Source organism: Camelus dromedarius, chromosome 1 (assembly GCF_036321535.1).
Source record: "Camelus dromedarius isolate mCamDro1 chromosome 1, mCamDro1.pat, whole genome shotgun sequence".
In the NCBI taxonomy this organism is placed as follows: domain Eukaryota; kingdom Metazoa; phylum Chordata; class Mammalia; order Artiodactyla; family Camelidae; genus Camelus; species Camelus dromedarius.
The window spans coordinates 69,099,911-69,123,226 of NC_087436.1; the positions used below are offsets into that span (position 1 = coordinate 69,099,911).

The 23,316-nt window shown below is 37.0% G+C and overlaps 1 protein-coding gene and 1 long non-coding RNA gene across 3 annotated transcripts in view; one reads left to right on the forward strand and one right to left on the reverse strand.

Annotated features, from left to right (window-relative positions):
- Positions 1 to 899: 899 nt before the first annotated feature.
- On the reverse strand, positions 900 to 13,437 carry LOC135321152 (uncharacterized). Of its 2 annotated transcripts, none has more exons than XR_010380667.1 (4): positions 13,377 to 13,437; positions 2,291 to 2,461; positions 2,053 to 2,196; positions 900 to 1,843 (listed from the first exon to the last, which is right to left on the reverse strand). It is a non-coding gene; the product is annotated as an uncharacterized LOC135321152 (long non-coding RNA). The 2 variants fall into 2 exon arrangements; XR_010380669.1 differs by having other exon boundaries at positions 13,373 to 13,437.
- Positions 9,969 to 23,316, forward strand: part of YTHDC1 (YTH N6-methyladenosine RNA binding protein C1) — a 52,423-nt gene continuing 39,075 nt past the window's right edge. The window contains exon 1 of the mRNA XM_064485108.1: positions 9,969 to 9,990. The gene's annotated coding sequence lies outside the window, so the exon portion shown is untranslated. The remainder of the gene's footprint in view (positions 9,991 to 23,316) is intronic.

Below are 23,316 nucleotides of genomic sequence, written 5' to 3' on the forward strand. Positions count from 1 at the left end.
TTTTAACTATACACTGTCAAATGAGCTAATAGTCCCAAAAAACACTTCTAACATTTGGTTTTTGAAATTCTTCCTATAGAGCGACAGTTCCATCAACACATGTCTGCCTTGCAAGGAAAAGCAGGTAACAAATTCACCAAAAAATTTGCCACCATATAACATAGTTATCTAGCAACTATTTCTTTACAATCTTTAGCCAATAGCTGATGCAGTGCCACATATTTTAGATTTTCGTTACGGCAGTACCTCACCTCTGTTACCAATTTCAATTAACAGGAGTAAAAATCACTAGCTGCTTTAACTATGAACCCTCAAATCAGAGGGATTAATACAACAAAAATTTGTCTCCAGTTCATGATGTGGCCCAGGCAGCTCTCCCAGGTGACTCTACTCCGAATGATGACTCAGAGATTTGGATTCCTTCCATAGTAAGTCAGTCTTACATTTCACTTCCAGCCACTCAGACAGAAAGTATGAACAAAATTGAGGAGGCATTTTAGTGGCTAGCTCTGAAGGTGGCAAACATCACCTTCACCCATTGTTAAAAACCAGTCATATGGTCCCAAATGAATGACAAAAGAGACTGTCAAGTACGTTTCCTGTGTGCTTTGTGAAATGAAAAAGTAATGTTCAGCCTGTAGCCAATCTCCGCCACGCTCTGCAAGGGAGAAAGAGCCCCAGACTTAGAATCAGAGTGGTTATATGTAAATCCTGGCTCTCAGTTCATAATAAATGTTTGATCTTAGTTAAGTCAAGTGGTATCTCTTAATCTTTGTTTTCTGATACATAAACAGTATTCCTAAAAATCTATCATTATAAGGTTATAGAGACATGAAATTCAATTCTATATTTTATTGGTCAGAATTATTAAGGCAAGTACAACAGAAGCCAACTCTAATTTAGATAGAAAAGTAATTTATTACAAGAATTTTATATAGCTAAGAGAATTGCCAGCAAAGCTAGGGAACCACATTCTGAAAAAAGGAAAGTACAAAAGATAGCAGGCAGCATCCAGGACCAGAACTGAAACCATGGATCTAGAGTCATGAAGGTGTTACTGAATTCACTCAAGAATCCAGTACCGAGAGACATGTTTTGGGTAAAAAGAAAGATAACTTTATTGAGGAAGCTGGAGATCCTGGGGATAAGGTGGACTTACATCACAAAGAACCAATTCCCCACTCCCTCTTTACTGAGAGATTATATAGGGAAAGAGGAAAGGGCTATGTGCTAGGGTGGGGGTTAATCTTCTATTTTCAGAGACGATTGTCTCCATCATGCCATTCCAAGTAGCCATCATGTATTGCTTGCAGTTGCAACATGACCTGAGCCATAAATCTCTGGTCAGCTAGTTTTTCTGGTTCCAACTGGTCTGGGGTCTGTGTGCCTGTGGGCAGCACACAGTTAATTTCTTCCATCTGGTGAGTGTTTCAGTATCTGCAAAACAGCTCAAAGGATATGGCTCAGAATGTTATCTATATCCCTTGAGGAGGAAGTAAAGGTCCTTGATTTTGTTTAATGGCTAAACTAGTAATAACTTGCCTCGCTTGACTATTTTCCTTTGTTTCTGCATTTTCTCATTTCTCTGATTAAATTTATTGTTTGGAACTTGGGGAAGGCTAGGAAGCTGAAGTTTTTCTACAAACAAGTGGTAGGCAGAAGACATGGAGGGGAGGAGGGGGTCTGTTCTTGGGAAGGTCCCCTAGGGTACTGCTCAGTTACAAGGGGACTTTTCCTACTACTGGCGAATTCTGGATGCTGTTGGATTCTGCCAAGCAGCTCCTGAGCAAGGGAGTCCTGCTTCAGAGAGACTCAGCGGATCTCCAGGGACAGTTCCAGGGCCCTACGGTTGAGAGAGGCAGAGAGCAGGTCAGAGGGGACTGGCTCCTCAGCAAGCTGGGAGCTCCTGGACCCGGGAGGGAGTGGGGGCTCCTAATCCCGAAACCAAGGAGGTCAGAGGGACCCAGGGTCTGGTTGCAGATAATTATCGCCCATATAAGGCATGGGGTTATCAGAGGCCCAGAAAGGCCAGAGTGTACTGGGATCAGGTACCTGCTCTGGGCAGTGGTGGATGGTGGTAGAGGCTCATTTGTTCATGGGCCCCTTCCAGGTTGATGAGGGCTCCTCTTAAGGCCTCCTCAGGGTCCTCCTGCACCTTTGCAGCTCCTCTTGCATGGACTGCAGCTCTAGCGCCATCTGCAGGCAGGGCATAGTCAGGGACACAGAGGCAGGTAGGTCCCAGCCTTGCTCTTCCCCACAGGGCAGCCCACCCACTTGTGCAGCCGCTCACCTCTGGCATGGACATCGTATGCCACCCTTGTTCTATTTCCACTGGAGCTCTGCAGCAGGCGTTAGTCACACACTGTTACCACAAGTAGAAGAGATTCTCCACTAGCTCCCAACACAAAGTCGAGTGGGTGCAGCTGACTGGTTGAGCCCAGGTCATGTTCCTGTGCACTTGCTGAAAAGGAAGATGGGATACCTAGTGTACGGCCTTTGAGGCTTCTGTCAGGGATACTTATGATTAAGAATTCCCCAAATATAGGAAGGGAGTTTGTGCTCTGAGCAAAAAGAACAACAAAAGACAAATATTTACTTTAGACACTTACTGAGCTATGCCTGGCAATTTCTGGGTTCAAGGGATAGAAGTCAATGAAATAGTTCCTGCCTCTAAAAAGGTGTACAAGAAAGTACTTTATGAATTGGAAAGACCTCAGAAATTGAAGATACTAATATTACTGCAATAATTTTAATATCAAGATTATATTAATAGATTCTTAAGATATATTAGTTTTATTCAGATCTATGCCCAAGTGTCCTTCTATTTTCAACATCATCTGACTCTATCTAGGAGCCTAGATATCTGACCTCACATGCACAATATCATTTTTAACTAATAGATTTTGATGAGGATTAGCAGATAGCAACTCCAAAATTACAAAAATACAATATATATGGATGAGTTTCTGTGATTTCTCATTAACTACTGAAACTACAGTTCCTGGTCTACCAGAAGGACCACCTGTATTCATGTAGAGGCATGTCAAACAATGGTAGGAAAATAAATAGTAAACAAAATAAAAACTAATGTTATTTGTTTTCTATCATAAAGAGAGACTTTGGAATTTCAGATGTTTCGTAAAAGAATATATTACTTTTCCTACATTATGGTATAAAAGAACTGTGGATCTCTGAAGAGTATTTCTTCCTACACAAAGGAAAAGCCCCTCTCCAGGGTTAAATTAGTAATTAACATTCAGTGAGTTGAATGATTGATCTTCTGAAAGAAAGTATTGTAGGTCGTACTTAGTCACGCTGCTTATCGTGGCAATGAACCAGGGAGTTTGTGACTTAGCCTGTCCCAGAGGGATGGATCAAAATCAGAAGTGGAGGAACCACTGACTCACAAATCTTACTTCCTTGGGGAACAAATAATGAGAAACAGGTAACAACAATCGCAACCAGCAGGCAAATACTAAGAAAAAGAAGCAGGACTTTCTAGTTCCAACACAACTAGATCCCAAAGGGTTAGCTTGTTCATCTGTCTTCAAATTTCAAAATAGTCATTTCTGCAACTGCAAAATCACTTTGAAATGCAGTATGTATAAAAATTCACATGAAATAATCAGAAAATAATAAGCATAATCATGATGAAAATAAAAGAGGAAAGTGGCATCACTATCAATTTACAGAGTGAATATAAACCAGTTTAGTTAATAATCGGTTTCCTTAGGTAATCTTTCTGAACCTATTCCTTCTCTAATTAGAAGATGAACAAGAAAAAAACAGATGACAGCTGAATTGTAATCATCAACTCTGAGTGATGTAATAAGCTTTTTCTTTCTCACATGGTAATGTCTATCCTTCCTCACCCTAAAAAACACTCTTCTTTTTAAACTTTTTGAAGCACTTTAATCAGCAGCCAAAGAAAGATATTGTTCAGATTACCTAAGATGTAAAGTTGGCATTTTTCCACATGACATGTATTCACTACATGATCAATTAAGGAGCCAACAGTGATGTTAAAACACACTGAATAGAATTAAATGTTCTACATGGAGATATAATATCCTCTTAATATTCACAGTTAAGACTATTAAGACTGTGCTGTATACTCCATTGCCTACTTTCTCTTTTGTGATTGTTCAAAGGAAGGGAGAAAATAAGAATATAGAGCAGAGGGTAAGTGCAAAGACAAATAATTTTGAGAGGCTCTGAGTTCCAAAGATAATCCTCATTCAAGGTCATGAATAATAATGAAAGAAAGGTAAAATGATAGCTTCAATTGAAGTACTTTCTAATGATAACACACTAAAATCTGTGAATGCAATTTAAGCCTCACATTATACCAATTAACAAGATAATGACAAAAGAAATTCCACTATTAAAAAAAATCACCATATTTATCACATAGAAAAGTGAAGGTTTTGATGAACATAGTGCATTATTTTCTTTTAAAATATACTTCCTACATTTATGTTTACTAGTATAAATATATGTGTCAGGTAAAGCTTTACAGCTTATCTTGTTATTATCATTTGCCAAACTGAAACAATTAAAATATAACTGCTATGATATTTATTATCTTCCTCTTATCCCAGAAAGGATATAAGAGCAGGGGATCATCAGAAGCCTGAGAATTCAACATGCTCATCCCCAGATAGCACTGACTTTCATATGCTCTCAAATTACTTCAGACCCCACACTCCCTGTTCTACTATGCATTATTATTTTTAAACAATCAAGTGCACAAAATTGAGTTAATCACACTCTATATTTCACTGTACTTTATCAGCCTTTTGAATGCCTTTTTTTCTACTCTCATTCAGTATTTTTTCCATTCATCCACCATCTTTATCTCTCTTCAACTCGTGTACAAATATTATTATATACTAAATGTAATATTAATAAAATATTAATTTATTATATATTAAAATACAGGCTTTTCCAGTCTGTCATCTCTATATTTATTTAGATACCCATGTATCCTTAAAAATAAGTATAGTGTTGCTTTCTAGGTGTCTGCATTTAATCTCCTTGAAAGATATTCTTTTATAAATCTCATATTTTGGGTTGGGGATGGGCATAGCTCAGTGGTAGAGGACATGCTTAGCATGCACGAAGTCCTGGGTTCAATCCCCAGTACTTCCATTAAAAAATAATAATAATAGAAAAAAATTTAAAAATCTCATATTGTTTCTTTTTTTTCCCTTGCCATGATATTTTAAGATCCATCTAGCTATATATTAATCTAGAACATTCTGATTACTGCATATAACTTTATTATGTGTCTATCTCTCACTTTACTTCTCATTCCTCTCCTGATGGACATTTCAGCTTCCCCCATTCTTATTACCATAACCAGTGCTGTAAAAAATATTCTTAGGGACAAGTGCAAGAGACTAGGATGTAACTGCTACATCCTATAGAGAGTATAAGAAGAGTTAATGTACCAAGTACTTGCAGGTTGCCCTCTGGAATGGTTGCACCAGTTTACCTTCTCTTAAGCCTTATAGGAGATTTCCTATTTCCCAACATCCACACCTCTACTTGAAATTATCAGACTTTCTAATTGATGTTTTAATTTGCATTTCTCTGATTACTTGTAAAGGTAAATTACTCTTCATTTGCTTTTTAGCCATTTGGGTTTCCCTGTTTGTGTTTTTTCTGTCTCAACAGCAGAATGGAAACTTCACAAGTCCTGTTATTTAGTGCATCTTCTTTTCTTTTTCCTGATTAGTTTGATCAGAAACTTGCCTAATCAATTTTTTAAAAGAAAAACCAGCATTGGGTTTTTATAGCAATATCTAGCACACAGATGTTCAATATATAGTGAATGAGTGAGGAATAAATGAGTAAGTGACAAAGGAATGTCTTTTGCTATGTAACAAACAACTGAACAACTCAATGACATAAGAACAAACGTTTATTTCTCACTCATGAGTGTGCAGACTGGTCTGCGGGAAGTTGTGGGCTCTGCTGAGGTCTACTGGGCTTGGCAACAGCCTGCAGTTTGGTTTAGGTCTGCAATGAGAGGAAACCATCCTTAAGGGTTTTTTGTTTTTGTTTTTGTTTTCAACTTTAACAGGTTTCATGTTTTAAAATTCCTTTAAAAATAGGAAAGAAAATGGGACATGATATTTATAATCCAGTAAGCTTAATGAAAACCCATGCAAGCTGACTTGTCAGGAAAATGTCTTGATTAAGATTATATGATTACTCTCTCTTCTTTATTATAAGTTAATATCCCCTATTTATTTTTTCTGATTTGCATTGTAAAGAAGATAAGGCTCTCCAATATGCCAAATCATTTTACTACAGACACTGTCTTCATCTCTTAGGAGTATAACATCTACCAAAGGTTAGTTTTAAAAAAATAAGTGTATTTTAGAAAATTGTGTGACATAATCAAACATGAAGACATGTTGCTACTCTGCCAGTATACATGACCATACCAGGTGTTAAAATTCTGAACAATCTGGTATCTGTTGGTAAATGGAAGCTACCCTGAGCCCTTCCCCCGTGCCTCTCCAAGGCCCCCGCATGACCCAGTTTGCCTCAGATGTACTTGCAATCTCCAGGTGAAGGGCACAGCAGGAGCCTCCCAGAATCTGCTCCAGCCCTTTGACTGATGTCTGCTCTGATTGGTCAGTGCCCATGCTGTATTAGATGTCATATATTTTAAACATTATCTCTGATTATAGGAAATAGTGCATATTCACATGTACAATTTGTAAATAAATTCATGGAAGGTTTTTATGGCCTTTGTTCCTCCAACAAATACCCATATACAAATGACATGTGTCCCACCTGTGTATACTCTATGAAATCTCTGGGGTAACAGAAGCGGTCCAGTCTAGCCACCCCCTGAAGCCATCTGTATTAACGGCTCCAGCAGCTTCTGATCCAAGCATAATGCAAAGCATTGCTTCTTCCACACCTTCTGCATCTCCTAGTTACCTCTTGGATTCATTGCTTTGCTTGCTCAAACACTTCCTCCCACCCTGTTTTCAAATAGAATCTTTGTGTGTCAGCCTTCTGAGGCATTGTGCACCTTACAGTAACTTATTTTGGCCTTACATATAATGAATTAGATTAAAACTGTTAGCTTGAAATTTCTCCTGTTTCAACACTTTCTCTGTGCTCTTTCCATCTAGATACTAATATCATTCTTTACTTTTGCAAAATTGTGTCACTGTGTCTTAACGTCTCTCTTTTCTCTGTTTTTTAGTATCACTTTGTCCCTTCCTAATTTCTCTGGGAATGTTCATTGACCTGATCTTACAGTTCACTAATCTGTTTTTCAAGTGTATTTAGTCTGAAAAAGTATCCACAAAAGAGTAGTAAAGTGTTTCTGATACAATACTTACTACATAATTTTGTCTGGTAGATTTTTCATGTTTAGTATCTCCAGTTGGTCCTTCATAATTGATTTTTCTGATTCATGTTTCCAATTTCCTCCTTTAGATCACTAAGGTTATTACTTATGCTTTTTAAAAATTCTTATTTGGTCTGGTCCATTCATTTGGCATCCTCTAAAGATTTCTGTTTACTTTCTTTTCATAGTACTCGCGTTCCTCCCACTTTGTTATTTTTTTCTTGTGTCCCCTAGGATTTAGAGTAATACCCAGATGATAGAATAAGCAGATGGCATGGACACCAACTAATTTTAACAGAATATTGAACACATTGGAACAGACAGATGCCCACTGTAACTACTCGATATAGGCTCAGTGTTGAACATCAGCTTAACTTGGGACTACAAGCTACCTTTGCTAGTTATATGTACCATCATATCTTGATTAATATCTCCAGTTTGCAAAGTTCTTGTGCCAAAAATATCCTGCTCAGTGACCAAATTCTGATTTTGTGATTTTCTCTAAATTGATTGGCAACATACCTTCTAAATCTTCTCCCTGCAACAATTAAACTATAATTTGGCATTTTCTTAAGAACAGTAAGATTTCTGAGGTCATAAAATGTTTAAGATATTAAGAAAAAGCATTTTCAAGAAAAGGCCTGCATTTATGAGCATTCTGATTATCATCCAGCAAGGGTTTTCACTTGCAAATTAGATGACTTCATACATCAAATTACAATCATGGACTATTGTATATAGAGTTTTTATTTATATCAAAATTTAATGAAATGGTGGTAAGATTCATTTGATGCTATAATACTTACTGTTGTCTTTTTAAATATTTGGATCTAGCACTCAAGTGTCAGAACATTTCTAGCTTTCAATTAACCTATCTTGCCACTAGGTGGAGAGTAATGACAGTTTATCGTCTCGTGGTAAACACAGGTTTTTAAGATAATTGCTTAAGTATAAAGTATGAGGTCTTGTCTTAATCTGGTAAACAATATTTCAGAGTTCAAATATTAATGTTTCTAGTTTCAAAGGTGAACTTAAAACAAGTTCTTTCCTCTCTAAATCACTAATATGAATAAAACAAGCCTTGTCCTTAATGCCTCCTCTAAATCTCCCTATGCTTATTCTGGGAATAAAAAAGAGGATCTTTAGCCCCAAGAACAGTCAAAAGTCAGTCACTCTCTTAACATTTGAGACTGGATGCTGTACATGCTCCTATAGAAGAAAAAGATGTGGGAACCGTTGTCTGACAGCCCGAGGGTTCCCTGGGCATTCATCGAGCTGCATTAAATCAGAGTAGGATAGTGACTTCATCAGTGGATTCCAGCCAGTGGAATGACAGCTGAAAGCCTGGGCCTTTCAGACCTCTCTGAGCTGTAGAGCTCTTCCTCACAGAGCTGCTTTCCTTACAGGGCTCTTACTGTGAGTGGCAAGAAGTTCAGAGCCTGGACCCATGTACATGTAACCCACAAACCTCATAAAACCATACTGATAAATATTCAAACATTTACAATTCAAGTCTAGGATATGCACCTAAACTAAACTGGTTGCATCATCATCAAGTTACATAATCTTAATTTTAGTTAAGGCCTACAGGCTTAAACTAAACTTAAAATTAGACTAGTTGAATTTTGCAGAGAGTGAAAGAAGAAATTTTTCTTGGTATTTACTTGAAAGCCTAAAGAGAATTGTTTTCCAATAGAGGAACATAGTAAGGTCACTAGATCTTAAAGTTATTTAACTAGTAATAACGAAAAATAATAAAACAAATGGATGAACAAAAGAAACGTTGTTTCCCATCATCTGAGATGTGTGAATGCATTACTGCATTACTGCTGGGGAAATGAATAGTCTAAAGACTTGACTGTAATTCCCCTATGGTGAGAATTAAAACGTTCAAACTTCCTAGCAAAAGAAATGCTAAGTTTTTAAATGATGTGTCGTTTTCCTTTTTAAAACTACAATAAATGCATTAATCATGATTGACAACATAGAACAAGGATGGCTAAAAAGAGTATAAACATAAATTTTCAAAAGGGCAATTTTGCAATAATTGTAAAAAACTTGAAAAGTACTTGTACCATCTGACTCAGATTCTACTTCTATGAATTTATTTTATTTATTTATCATAGAGAAAAATACTTAAGAACCTAAAAACCTAAAATTTAAGGAATGGTTAGGTGAATTATAATACAATGTGCTATTTCCATTCCCATCTACTTCTTTTCTTTATGTGCCTTTGAGGTTGGAAAGTAAAAACTACGTTACCCAGATGTCCTCGCTGTTAGGGTGGCGGATGGGTTTGGGTTCCACCAATCAGGGTCAAGAGATCGTGGACAGGACCCGCCACAGCGGCTGGTTTTGATGCTGCGAACCCAGGCGGAGCCTGTATTGTTGTGCCCGCCGCAGCCGCTCGGTTTGACGACTTCCTAGTGGCGGTGCTGCTTCGGGAGTGCAGGTGTGGCGGTGTGATTCTGGAGGGTGGAAGTCGGTCCCAGAAGCGCCCTAGCCCTGCCATCACAAAGAGTTTAAGCCGTCTACACCCCGGCAGTAAATCCTTCCTGCTTGAGCGACAGAACCGTGAGCAACTGAACCATAGCCAATAGCTCATCCATAAGGTGAATACGACACATCAATTTAAAAATCACATTGTCAAAGTTAATATTTAATGAAACTGGAGTATAATTTAATAATCATTTATGTCAAAAACTGTTTTCTTAAAGGACGACTGTGTCTTTAAGAGCAAATAATTGCATTCATGTGAGTAGTTCAATGTGGTTGTAGGGAAAGTTAAAAGTGATTTTTTTAAGACAGAGCATTTTAAAAGATTTCCCATCTGCCTTTCAGTTCAGCGGCAATTCTGTTGCTCTGCTCCCCAGTTTCCCTCGAAAGCATTTGTTTTTAGGTGTAATCCAGTTATCGACTAAAGTAGTCTGTCCTGTGTCATTCAAACAAGTTTGGCTCAAATCCACATAAATGGTAGAATTCCTGCATTCCTCCTGGTTTCAATTGCTCAGCTAATTCTGGGGAAAAGAGGGAAGGTGTTGGGAGGGTGACTTTGGTTTTTTTTCTGAACAATTAATCTAGTGATTTTTCTGCTTGTTCCCTTAGTTGTGTTAAATTAATTAAACAAGGAGGCCATTAGACTGAGGTGGCTATAAATACCCTGTCAGCCTATATAAGCAAACCAAAACCTAAGTCCATAAATACCAAGGTTACCAAATGAAAACCTAAGGACAACCAATATCCAAAATATATAAACTGCTCATACAACTCAACATCTCCCTCTCCCTCTCTCTCCCTCTCTCTCTCTCTCTCTCACTCACACACACACATGATTAAAAAATGGGCGGAAGACCTGAATGGACATTTTCCCAAAGAGGACATGTATATGACGTGAAAGTGGCCAACAGGCACATAAAAAGATGTTCAGCATTGTTAATCAAGAGAGAAATGCAAATTAAAACCACAATGAGATATCATCTCATACCTGTCAGAATGGCTATCATCAAACAGACCACAAATAACAAATGTTGGCGAGGATGTGGAAAGGAACCTCATACACTGTTGGTGGGAATGTAAATTGGTGAAGCCACTGTGGAAAACAATATGACAATTTCTCAAAAAAACTAAAAATAGAACTACCATATGACCCAGCAATTCCACTCCTAGTATATATCCAAAAAAAACACAGAAACACTAATTTGAAAAGATACATGCATCTCAATGTTCATAGCAGCATTACTTACAATTGCCAAGATATGGATCAACTTAAGTGTCCATCAACAGATGAATGGGTAAAGATGATGTGCTGTGTATAGATAGATAGACAGGTACATGGGAATACTGCTCAGCCATAAAAAATAACAAAAGTTTGCCATTTGCAACAACATGGATGGACTTGGAAGATATTATGCTAAGTGAAATAAGTCAGACAGAGAAAGACAAATACTGTATGATACCACCTGTACGTGGAATCTAAAAAATAAAACAAACTAGTGAATATAACAAAAAGGAAACAGACTCACAGATCTAGGGAAAAAACTAGTGGTTCCTAGTGGGAAGGGGGGAGGAGCGAGATGGGGATAGGGGATTAAGAGGTACAAACAATTATGTATAACAAAATAAGCTGCAAGGATATATTATACAACACAGGGGATAGAGCCAATATTTTATAATAACTTTAAAAACTGTGAATCACTATATTTTATACCTGTAACATATATACTATTTTACATCAACTATATCTCAATTTTTTTTGATTAAAAAAAAAAAAAAAAACCAAGATCAACCAATCCTAAACAGCCAGTTAGGCCTTAAGCTATAGCCAGTAGATAATTTCCTTATTTTGCAGTCAGTCTTCTCTGTAAGTCTTTCCCCCAGTTCCTGTGAGTGCAGTGTTTCCAACTGCTTCCAGTTTGGCAAGGCACAGTTTGAATTGATTTTTGCTGAAATAAACTCTCAAAATGTTTAATTTGCCTCAGTTTATCTTTTAACAGAAGAGAGAAATAGCAATCAATTTTAAGTGATTTTTTTCCTACTTCCATTTCGTAAGACTGCTAAATCATCATATTTTCACTTAAAAAGTTTTGTAAACCTGAGAACACACCTATATGTTCTGCATATGTACCTTCTGCATAAGGTGATTATGAAGTCAATGAGATAATATATGCAATTAAATTTTAGCATTTAAGAATATAAGACCCTAGGTGTATGTAAGTGGTGAAGAAATTGACCTAAACTGAACTTACATTCTTTACAATCCTGATTCTTCTTCTATATTCCTTATTTCGATTAATGACATCTTTTAGATGCTTGTCAAGAGCAGATGTTATTTCCTTCTCTGGGCTAGGTTTAACTTTAGTTCTTTTATTTTTTTTGGGGGGGGGTTAGGTAACTAGGTTTATTTACTTATTTATTCATTTTTTTAATGGAGGCGCTGGAGATTGAACCCAGGACCTCGTGCATGCTAAGCAGGTGCTCTACTACTGAGCTATAACCTCACCCTTCTCGCCCCTGTTCTTTTAAATTAAGCGATGAGAAGAAAATTTCAGAGCAGCAATAATGGTAGAACACACTACTCTGGGATTTAATAAGTAAATACGTGGAAAATAAATAAAATGATTATTGCTAACATAATGATCTCAGCCTTATTTCTAAATAATAGGAATAGGCAGAAAGAAGGCAGAACACGTCTTTCTTTTGAAGCAATCATCTGTCTAGTCATGCCCCAGAAGCCCAACCACTTATTGTGGCTAAAACTGTATGTCCTGCTCCTCTTCTCTCTAGGAAATGAAGTTGTGGTAAAACTACTACCAATAACAGCAACAATAAAACTTCCATCTTTTAAGCACCTACTTCTATGTGCCAGATGGCACACGTGCTTTACTTGACAAATCCATGCAGTAACTCTCTGAAGCAGGTATTCTGATACCCACATACCTGCAGATTAAGAGGCAGACTAGGAAGAGGTTAATTTGACCAATAGCTCCTAAGTGGCAGAGTCACAATTAGATCAGAGAGCCTGATCCAAGAGTTCCTAAAGAGAGATAAAAATTTCCAGAGGCAGGCTCATCACAAACCAAATTACAAGATGCATAGAGAAGTTGATAGAGTTATTATATTCAAATGTAAATCCAATCACTTCAGTCATTTAAGATGCCTGTTAATATGGCAGGTTCCCAGACTTAAACAAGCCCTGAATCAGATTTCTGGGTTCAATACCTGGAATCTGTATTTTCAATAAGTTTTCCTTATGAATCTTACACACACTATAGTTTGAGAAATCCCGATCTGGGGGATGAAGTTCAAACTCCTTGTTTTGGCACAAAAAACAATGTCTTGGGCAGTGCCTGTCATGCAGTAGATGTATAATAAATACTTGTGGAAAAAAACCTGAGGAGGCAAGAAGGGGAGTAAGTTGAGGAAACAGATCCAGCTACTTAGGTTTTGGATAAAATTAAGGATTAATAGGGAGATAAGGAAGATAGATAAGATTACCTACAGAAATACTGCACAGATCAATTCCAATGCTGAATCCGTTTTCTGCCTTGTTTTTCTTTCTCCAAAAGGCTAAGTAGCCCTTGAAAAACAAATACAATTATTAACTAGGTGTAAATTTAACTGCTCAGCTTTTAAATGCCTTTCATTCTTTCCCTCTTTTTATTACACCTTTCTTTGCTTGCACTGGCATGTGAGCTGATTGTTCTGGTCAAATGAGCCAGTTTAGGTGGAAGCATTGATGTACAGGAGCACAGCTTGTGTCCATGTCCTAGACACACATGCACAAAGGTAGTGGCTGCACATCTGTGTTCCACTTAGCCCACAAAATGTCTAAAATGTCCCTGGAAATTTGGCCTCAAACCTGCTTTAGAAAGTCTGGCACAATTTAACCAAACTTACCCAAATAAGAAGTATCCTAATGATTTTAAGACTTCATTTTTTTAGAGTAGTTTTAGGGTCACAGCAAAATTGAGAGGAAGGTATAGAGATTTCCCATATAACCCCTGCCCCGAAGCATAGCCTTTCCCACTATCAGCATTCTCCACCAGAGTGGTACATTTCTTATAATCAGTGAAACTATACTGACACATCATAATCACCCAAAGCCCATAGTTTATGTTAAATAGACCTTTGATGTTGTATAGTCTTTGGGTTTGGACAAATGTATAATGTAATGTAACCATCATTATAGTATCATGCAGAGTAGTTTCACTGCCCTAAGAATACTCTGTGATCCCCCTTTTCATTCTTCCCCCACCTTCAACCCCCGACAACCACTCATCTTTTTACTGTCTCCGTAGTTTTCTTTTCCAGAATGTCATGTATTCAGAATCATACAGTATACAGCCTTTTTGGGTTAGCTTCTTTCACTTACTAAGATGCATTTAAGATTCCTCCATGTCTTTTCATGTTTAGTAGCTCATTTCTTTATAGTGCCGAATGATAGTCCGTTGTCTCAATGTACCACAGTTTACTTATCTATTTACCTGCTGAGGAATATCTTGGTTGCTTTAAGATTTTGGTAATTATGAATAAAGCTATTATGAACATCTATGTGCAGGTTTTCTGTGGGCATAAATTTTCAGCCCCTCTGGTTAAAAACCAAGAAGGGCAATTGCTGGATCCCAGTAAGAGTATGCTTAATTTTGTAAGAAATTGCCTTCCAGAGTGGCTGTACCATTTTGCATTGTCACCAGTGTGTAAAGATAAACTGAAGCATATTAAATATTTTAAGAGTTTATTTGAGCAAAAATGGATTCAAAGTGGAGAGTGCTAAACCGGAAGTGGTTAGGAGAACTCTGCTGACAAGAGTCAGGGGAAAGACTTAAACACAGAAAGCGTAGAAACAAAGAAAGGAAAATATTTGACTGGCTATAGCTTAAAGCTTAGTTGACTGTCCTTAGCGGTTTGATTCATAACCTTGAGGCATTTACAGGCTTAGGTTTTGGTTTGCTTACATCAGTTGCCATGGCATTAGAGCCATCTCAGTGTGATGGTCTCCTTGTTTAATTCATTTAACAAGAGGTAAGGTTATCTGCCCAAGTCCAAGGATAAAATGCAATCATGTCTCAGAAAAAAACTGCAGCCAAAAACTAGAATGCTGTAAGACAACTAAGATGTGTGTTTTCCTTTTCTGCTTTTCCCTCTGCATTTCTTATTCTTTACTGAAAGATTAATCTTATCTGCTACTCAGTCCATATTATTGTCAAAAAGTGATTAGCTTCAAATATTCACGTGTTAGTTATAGCTTCAGTCACACAAAGAAAATGATTCTCGGTCTTAATTCACTTCTAAATTCTACATTGCTCTCAGCAGCTGTGGCCAGGAGAGACTGTAACTATACAAATATGGCGACTCAGAGCTGTGTGTCTGAGGGGCAGTTAAGGGCAGTAGTATGCTGGAACTGGCTCATAATGGCTTGTAAGAGCCAACTTAGATTTTCACAAATTTTGCAACTTGGTTGTTAAACACAGGAATTATTAAAAATTAGATTATATAAAGGTATAGTTAAGTCAACTATATTAAAAATAAAGTAAAACATATCAAAACTCACCACTTCCTAATTATTTCAACTAAGTTGTAATATTATCTATGTTCTTGAGGTTATTTACATCTATTGCACCTGTATGATAAAAATACTATTTAATTGTGTGTTACCACGTACTTCTCAACTCTGTTCAGTGATGTGATATCACATTGGTAGCTTCAAATAGGTCACGATGGGAGTATTTATATTACAGAAATTGGCAAACACTACAAAGAAGGTTTTTCCTTCTGGAGAGCTGGTTGTTAAATATCTACCAGCTCACCAGCAATTAAAGGAGTCAAAATACCGTTTACTCCACTATCTACTACTTATACTGTACTAGAAGGTAAGTTTCTTCAAACAAGCTATAACACAATTGATAACAGTACAACTTTTTAATTATTTATTTTTTTAAATTGAAGTAGAGTTGATGTACAATATCATATGTTATAGGTGTACGATCTAATGATTTACAATTTTTAAAGGTTATACTCCATTTATAGTTACTATAAAATATTGCCTATTATAACATACTGCTTAATATATATAAACTATATGTATAGCTTATATATTTATAGCTTAATATTATAAAATATTGCTATATTCCCTGTGTTGTATCCTTGCAGCTTATTTTGTTATACATAATTGTTTGTACCTCTTAATCCCCTATCCCCATCTTGCCCTTCCCTCTTCCCACTGGGAACCACTAGTTTTTTCCCTAGATCTGTGAGTCTGTTTCCTTTTGTTATATATTTGCTTTATTTTTTAGATTCCACATATAAGTGATATCATACAGTATATGTCTTTCTCTGTCTGACTTATTTCAATTAGCATAATACCTTCCAAGTCCATCCATTTTGTTGCAAATGGTGACATTTCATTCTTTTTTATGGCTGAGTAGTATATATATATATATATATCACATCTTCTTTATCCGTTCATCTGTTGATGGATACTTAAGTTACTTCCATATCTTGGCAATTGTAAATAATGCTGCTATGAACATTGAGGTGCATGTATCTTTTCAAATTAGTATTTTTGGGTTTTGGGGGATATATATCAGGTGTAGAATTGCTGGGCCATATAGTAGTTCCGTTTTTAGTTTTTTGAGAAACCTTCTGTTGGGCTACACCCCACAGGCCTGTAAGCCCTGTACTTGCCCAGCCTCAAGACTGAAGAAAGAGCCCAGAGTCAGTGACAGAGACATCAATAGTTTAATAGATAGGGGATCTTACATGTCTGAAGCAAGGTCCTGCAGCGACACCCCACCATGTGTGGCAGATGGTGGGCACTCAAATTATATGTATCCCAATTTTGGTTCAAAAAATAGGAAGGCTATTTTAAGGATGAGTTACTGCTAAGAGATGACTGTGAGTTTGGAAAGCTAGATAATAGTTTGGATAGCCAGGTACACAAGTAACCACAACGAGAACAGCAAGTGTCAGGGGACTATAGAGCAGGTTGGGTGATACCTTAAAAAGACAAAAATAAATAAATACATACATAGTTTTCCTTTATACAAGGTGTACATACTATGGAACATTGATTAAAATTAAATTCTATTAAAAAAAGTAGAAAGAAAAATTCACAGTTGGGAAGCATGTTGGACTCCTTGTAGGGAGCAGTAAGGTACCTAATTCACATTTTAAGCAAATGCTGTGAAAAATAAACAACTGGAAAATAATTTATGATGTAAAAGGAGCTCCAATTGTTTCAGAAGTTTTACTGACTTAATAACAATGCTAGCAAATGCCTCTTAGAAGTAGGAATTCCTTATTTCTTTCCCCTTCATCAAGCCATCATTATGGTGAGTTAGCTTTGATTCATTTTTGATCACCCATTGTGCCACTAACAGCATTTTAGTCTTCTACTCTGACTCTATGGCTTTTTAAAATTCATGGACTCTGGTTTCTCTTTGTGTGTCTCTCCATTTCTGCCTACCTTACTATTTTTTTAAAATTGAGATATAATTGACATATAACATTGTATTAGTTTTAGGTGTACAACATAATGATTTGGTATATGTATATATTGTGAAACAATTGTCACAATAAGTTGAGTTAATATCCACCACCACATGTAGTTACAATTTTTTTTCTTGTGATAAAAACTTTTAAGCTTTACTCTCTTAGCACCTTTCAAATATCCAATACAGTAGTATTAATTATAGTCACCTTGCTGTACCTTACATCCCCATGGCTTATTCATTTTATGACTGGAATTTTGTACGTTTTGACCCCCTTCACCAGTTTTGCCCACTCCCCAGCCACCCACCCACCCACCTCATATCCATGAGCTTGGTTTATTTGGTTTTGGTTTTGGGTTTGTTTGTTTCAATTAGATTCCACATATAAGTGAGATCATAAGGTATTCATCTTTCTTTGTCTGACTTACTTCACTTAGCATAATGCCCTCAAGGTCCATTCATGTTGCCACAAATGGCAAGACTTCCTTCTTTTTTATATCATATTTTCTTTGTCCATTCCTCCATTGCTGGACATTGAGGTTGTTTCCGGGTTTTGGCTATTATAAATAATATTGCAATGAACATGGGGGTGCAGATATCTTTTCAAGACAGTGTTTTTGTTTCCTACAGGTAAATACCCAGAAGTGGAATTGCTGAATCATGTGGTAGTCACAATCATATTTTCGATTTTTGAGGAATCTCCATACTGTTTTTCATAATGGCTGCATCAATTTGCATTCCCACTAAACAGTGCACAAGAGTTCCCTTTTCTCCATATCCTCTCTAACACATGCTATTTCTTGTTTCTTTGATAGTAGCCATTCTAATAGATTTGAGCTGATACATCATTGTGGTTTTGACTTGCTTTTCCCTGATGATAGTGACATTGAGCAATTTTTCACGTAACTGTTGGCTGTTTGTGTATCTTCTTTTGGAAAAATGTCTGTTCAGTTCCTCTGTCCACTTTTAATTGGAATGTTTTAATTTTTTGATGTTGACTTTTGTGTGTTTTAAATTTATTTTTAGTATTAACCCCTTATCAGAGTTATGATTCTTCCATTCCATAGGTTACCTTTGCATTTTATTGATAGTTTCCTTTGCTGTACAGAAGCTTTTATTAGTTTGACATAGTCCCATTTCTTTATTTTTGTTTTTGTTGCCAAATCCAAAAAACCATTGCTAAGACCAATGTCAAGGAGCTTACCCCTATGTTTTCTCCTAGGAGTTTTATGGCTCAGGCCTTCCATTCAAGTCTTTAATCCATTTTGAGTTGATTTTTGTGTATTGTGTAAGATAGGGGTCTAATTTATTCTTTTTGTATGTGGATATCCAGTTTTCCCAGTACCATATATTGGGGAGACTATCCTTCCTCCATTTTTTAAGGGTCACAAATATTTATTCAGAAATGGGTAAGTAACACAGAGTCTTCTCCATTCCTTAATGGCTCTTCCTCTCCTTTTGAATGAGAGACACGGAAGAGTGGAAGGTAGAGATAGACACAGGGTTGGCTTGCCACTTTCTCTTCCCTAATTCCCACAATGACATCCTGTGGAGGAGGGGAGGCAAACAGATTCCACTCCCCATTGTATTTTATGGCTATCCAGAGGACAGCATCCAGATGGCCAGGAGCTGCAGGTGGGCTTAGTAAAACTCTGGGAAAACTAGAGCAGTATGACATGGGAATAAGAAGGGAGAGGGAAAGGGAAAGCCATGAAGGCAGGCTACTTACCATCCCTACTCTAAGCAGAGTCCAAGCAGTGATCTGATTGTCCCCAGTACCTAAGAAACCAGGTCCTACTGCCTTGGGGTGCTTTCTTAGAGCAAGTAGAGAAAAGTTTAGGAGGAATGTCTTCCAGCTGCTAAAGAGAACTAAGTTGGTACCCATTCAAAAGGGAGGAAGGGAACAAACGCAGCACTCTTTAAAGGATCAGAGGGTAGAGCACCATCAGGTACATTCCTTGGACTCCTCAGACCTGGGCAACCTCTGAGCTGGTTTTAAACCCTGGGTTCTTCCTGCTTAACAGACTTAACTGTGGAAGTATGAGTTTCTAGGTTTTTCTTCTTCACTGGGCTAGCCCTAAGCAGGTCACCAGAATCTCTTAGTGCCTCAGGTTCCCTTGACCTTTCAGTCTTATGCCTTTCACAGCACTTGCTACTGATCTTGTAGAATCCTTCTTCTCAATTTGTTCCAAGTCTGCCAGCCTGGATTCCTATTACAGTCCCCCCAGACCAGCAGGAGACTAAGAATGACACTGGAGCAGCTCTGTCCTGGTTTTCGTGGACTTCCCCTGGGTTCTACAGGACTTGTCTCCAATACAGTTAGACATTGGGAGTTAGGGCTTCAACATACGAGTTTTGGGGAGACATAGTTCAGTCCAGAGTAATACCCTAAGGCAGAACGAACAAATTAAAGTTGAAGTTACTAGAACCGACATAGGATAGCTGTATAGGTACTGTTGACTGCTATGAATAGAAGTACAGAGCCAACCTCTGGTAACCCTGCATGGAGGGAGTCATGAAACTAAGTAATTCAACTCTTACTATCTTCCTACTCTCAGATCTTCTGTGTGTGCCTTCCCTTGTCTGCACTCAGCCAAAACCAAGGAAAGGAACCAACTGAGCAGTCTCCATAGGTCAGCTTTTTAAAGTACGGAGCAGGGTAGAGTGTAAGAAAAATGGGTCAGGGCAGCCAGAGAGACCCAGCACACCCCTGTACCAAGATGCTACCAAGAAAAGAGAAGAAGAGGAAAGAAAAACTCTGAAAGACTAAGCATTTACTCAAAAGAAACTTACCTCTTCAATAAAATAAAGATGACAGTAATGTCTCATGGGGTTATTAGATGGATTAAGTGAAGTAAAACACAGGCAGCATTCAGAGCAGACTTGGCAGTGCTCAGTAAATGTCATCTATCAATGTTGTTAAAAAGTAAGCAGAGCAACTTCGAAATTCCAGAATTCTTTAACTATCCCAGGAGTAGATAATTATTTTTTAAGCTGAGCAGAATTCTTTTCTTTTTTTGGAAGTACTTATATTTTGAAAATCTGTTTCCTATTAAAAGACTTAAACCAATAGAATTCCTATTAAAGAATGCATGCAAGGCTGCCTTCTGTGGTACATGTAAAAGCTAAATGAAAACTTGACGTTGACATCTTAGTGCAGAAGAAAATGTTCAGGTACCTGGTTTCAAATCAAAAGATTATTACACTTCCAAATTTTAAAATACCCTGCAATATCTAGATATTTAGATTTTTATTGATTTTTTTCAATTGAAAATATAACTGCTGTTATAACGTTTGTTGAATCTAACTCACAAGTTGGTTGTGAAGTTTAAATGAGATAGTATATGTGGAAAGGAAGTTCTAAGTAAACGTGCTAGTCAAGGTTAGTTATTTTAAGAGTACATAATATACTAAATTGTTCAGGCAGGAGTTCAGTGCTACATCAAGGCCTCTGCTGTGTTACACTCAAGAGTTCAGCAATGTTTACTGTGGCATATTTAATGTAACTTTTCCTTATGTTTGGGAAGTTCTGGAAGAGCTTCAGGCAAGTCTGATACCAAAAAGGACCCAGTCTTGCTAGGAGCCAAATGTGAACTGAGTCAGATGCCAGAAGGTGGTGCAGAATACAAATTTAAATATTTTTTTCAAATACATATTTTCATACTTTTTTTTTTTTTAATGGGAGTTCTGGGGATTGAATCCAGGACCTCGTGCATGCTAAGCATGTGCTCTACCCTGAGCTGTATCTTCCTCCATATTTAAATATTTTTTAGTGATTCCCATCAAGGTATCTTTAAGTCTTTTTAAATCTATTTCAAGTGACTTCAGGAAGTTCCCTTCTCTAGGGGTTTCTGCAGACCTTCTATTTCAGTCCTCTGTTCTCCTTAGGATTTCAAGTCCTGTGGCCTCTTTTTCTTGGTCAGCCCAGAAAGACCCTTGAAAGGCCTACGTCCTTCACAGATGTTTTCCAAAGTGGAGCAGCTACAGTATGAACAATTCCTCTCCTCTTTTTTAACTTTATTTTTTCCCCAGTTCTGATTGACAAATGAACATTGTACATATTTAAGGTGTACATTACATGTGTAAATTGTGACATGATTACCACAATCAAGGTAATATACACATCTGTCACTTCACATAGTTATAGTTACCATTTTTGTGTGTGTGTGTGGTGAGAACACTTACAATCTGCCCTCTAAGCAAATCTCAAGCAAGTAAACAGTACAACACTATTAACTAGTCACTGTGCTTTCATTAGATCCTAGAACTTAATCATAGTATAACTGAAAGTTTGTAGCTCTCCTAATACTGTATTCTATTATGCTAAACCTATTAGTGTGTTATTTTATAAAAACACCTAATCCTTACTAGGCATGGGTGAAGACGGAGAAGGATAGTCAGGAACAGCAAATCAGGTCCTGCCACATTCTTACACATTAGCTTACGGAGGCACCCAGGCAGAAACAAGAAGAGAGGCTGGAATGTGCAGGCAAGCTAAGCTTTATGCATCTGGAGGTCCAGATAAGTATTTCAATAAAGGATACAGAGTCCGGTCCCAGGCTGTCCTCTCACCTACACACACTTGGTTTAGGAATAGGAAATTTTCTTAAATCTGCATCAAGCTCTTCAGAATGAGCAGAAACAAGGCCCCCTAGTGGAGAAAGCCCAGAGACAAAGACTATAGGAGGGTCAGTTTCTTTTCTGCTGTGACCAACTATTTTAAACACAATTACCTGATGCAATGATGAGCACTAGAAATTTGCCTAAAATTCATGCGTAATTTTAAAAAATGAAATTTTTAAAAGATGTTGAAGAGAATAAGGTAACCCTCATGTACTCACTAATGTCATTGCTTTGCCATGTCTTTCAGGTCTTTCTTGTCTTAAATAAACAAAGCATATCTGATGAAAGTTTAGTCCTTGTACCCCTTCTCAGTTCTATTCCTTCCTCCTTTCCTAGAAATCAACACTGTTCGGAAGATTACTTCTGGACTATAATACAATTTTATATTTTCCATACATTATTTCTGCATCTATAAAAGAATACATAGTTTTTTTTTAACATTTAAATAATAGTATCATGGTACTCTGAGAGCTCCTGTTTTACTTAACATTATGTTTTTGAAATCTAACCATGTTTATACATGTAGCTCTTATTTTTGATGTTGTATTATATAACTGTATATGAATATAACACAAATTACCTATACATTTAATGCTGTATTGCATGCCTAGGTATGATTGTGTCTTTATTCATATAGTTGTCTTACTTTAAAAAGTACCACACTATCTTGATTACTATAGCTTTATGATACATTTTTCATAAAGTTTAATTTATTCATTTTATTATTTTTCTAAGTAATTTTTTTTGCAAGGGGAAAGGTAATTAGGTTTACTTATTTATTTACTTTCTAAGTGGAGGTACTGCAGATTGAACCCAGGACTTTGTGCATGTTAGGCATGCACTCTACCACTGAGCTATGCCTTCTCCTGCCATAAGTCGTCTTGAAATCAGGTAGTGCTAGACCTCCAAAATTTTTCTTGTTTTCCAAAATTGTTTTGACTATTCTAGGTCCTTTTCATTCCCTACAAACTTAAATTCACCCTGCCAACTTCTATAGGAAAACCCACTGAGATTTTGAATAGGATTGCTTTGAATCTATAGCTCAATTTAGGGAGAAATGACATCAATCAGTATTGAGTCTTTCAATGCATAATGAGTATGTCTTCATTTATTTAGGTCTTCTTTAATTTCCCTCAACACTGTTTTATAGTTTTCGGTATTCCTAAGTGTTTTATGTTTTTAATGCTATTGTAAACATTTTAAAATTTCATTTTCTGATCGTTTGTTGCTATATTTAGAAATACAATTAATTTTTACATATGGCATTGTGTATTACTTATCTAGTGCTGGGTAACAACACAGCCCCCAAATTTAGTGGCTTAAAAA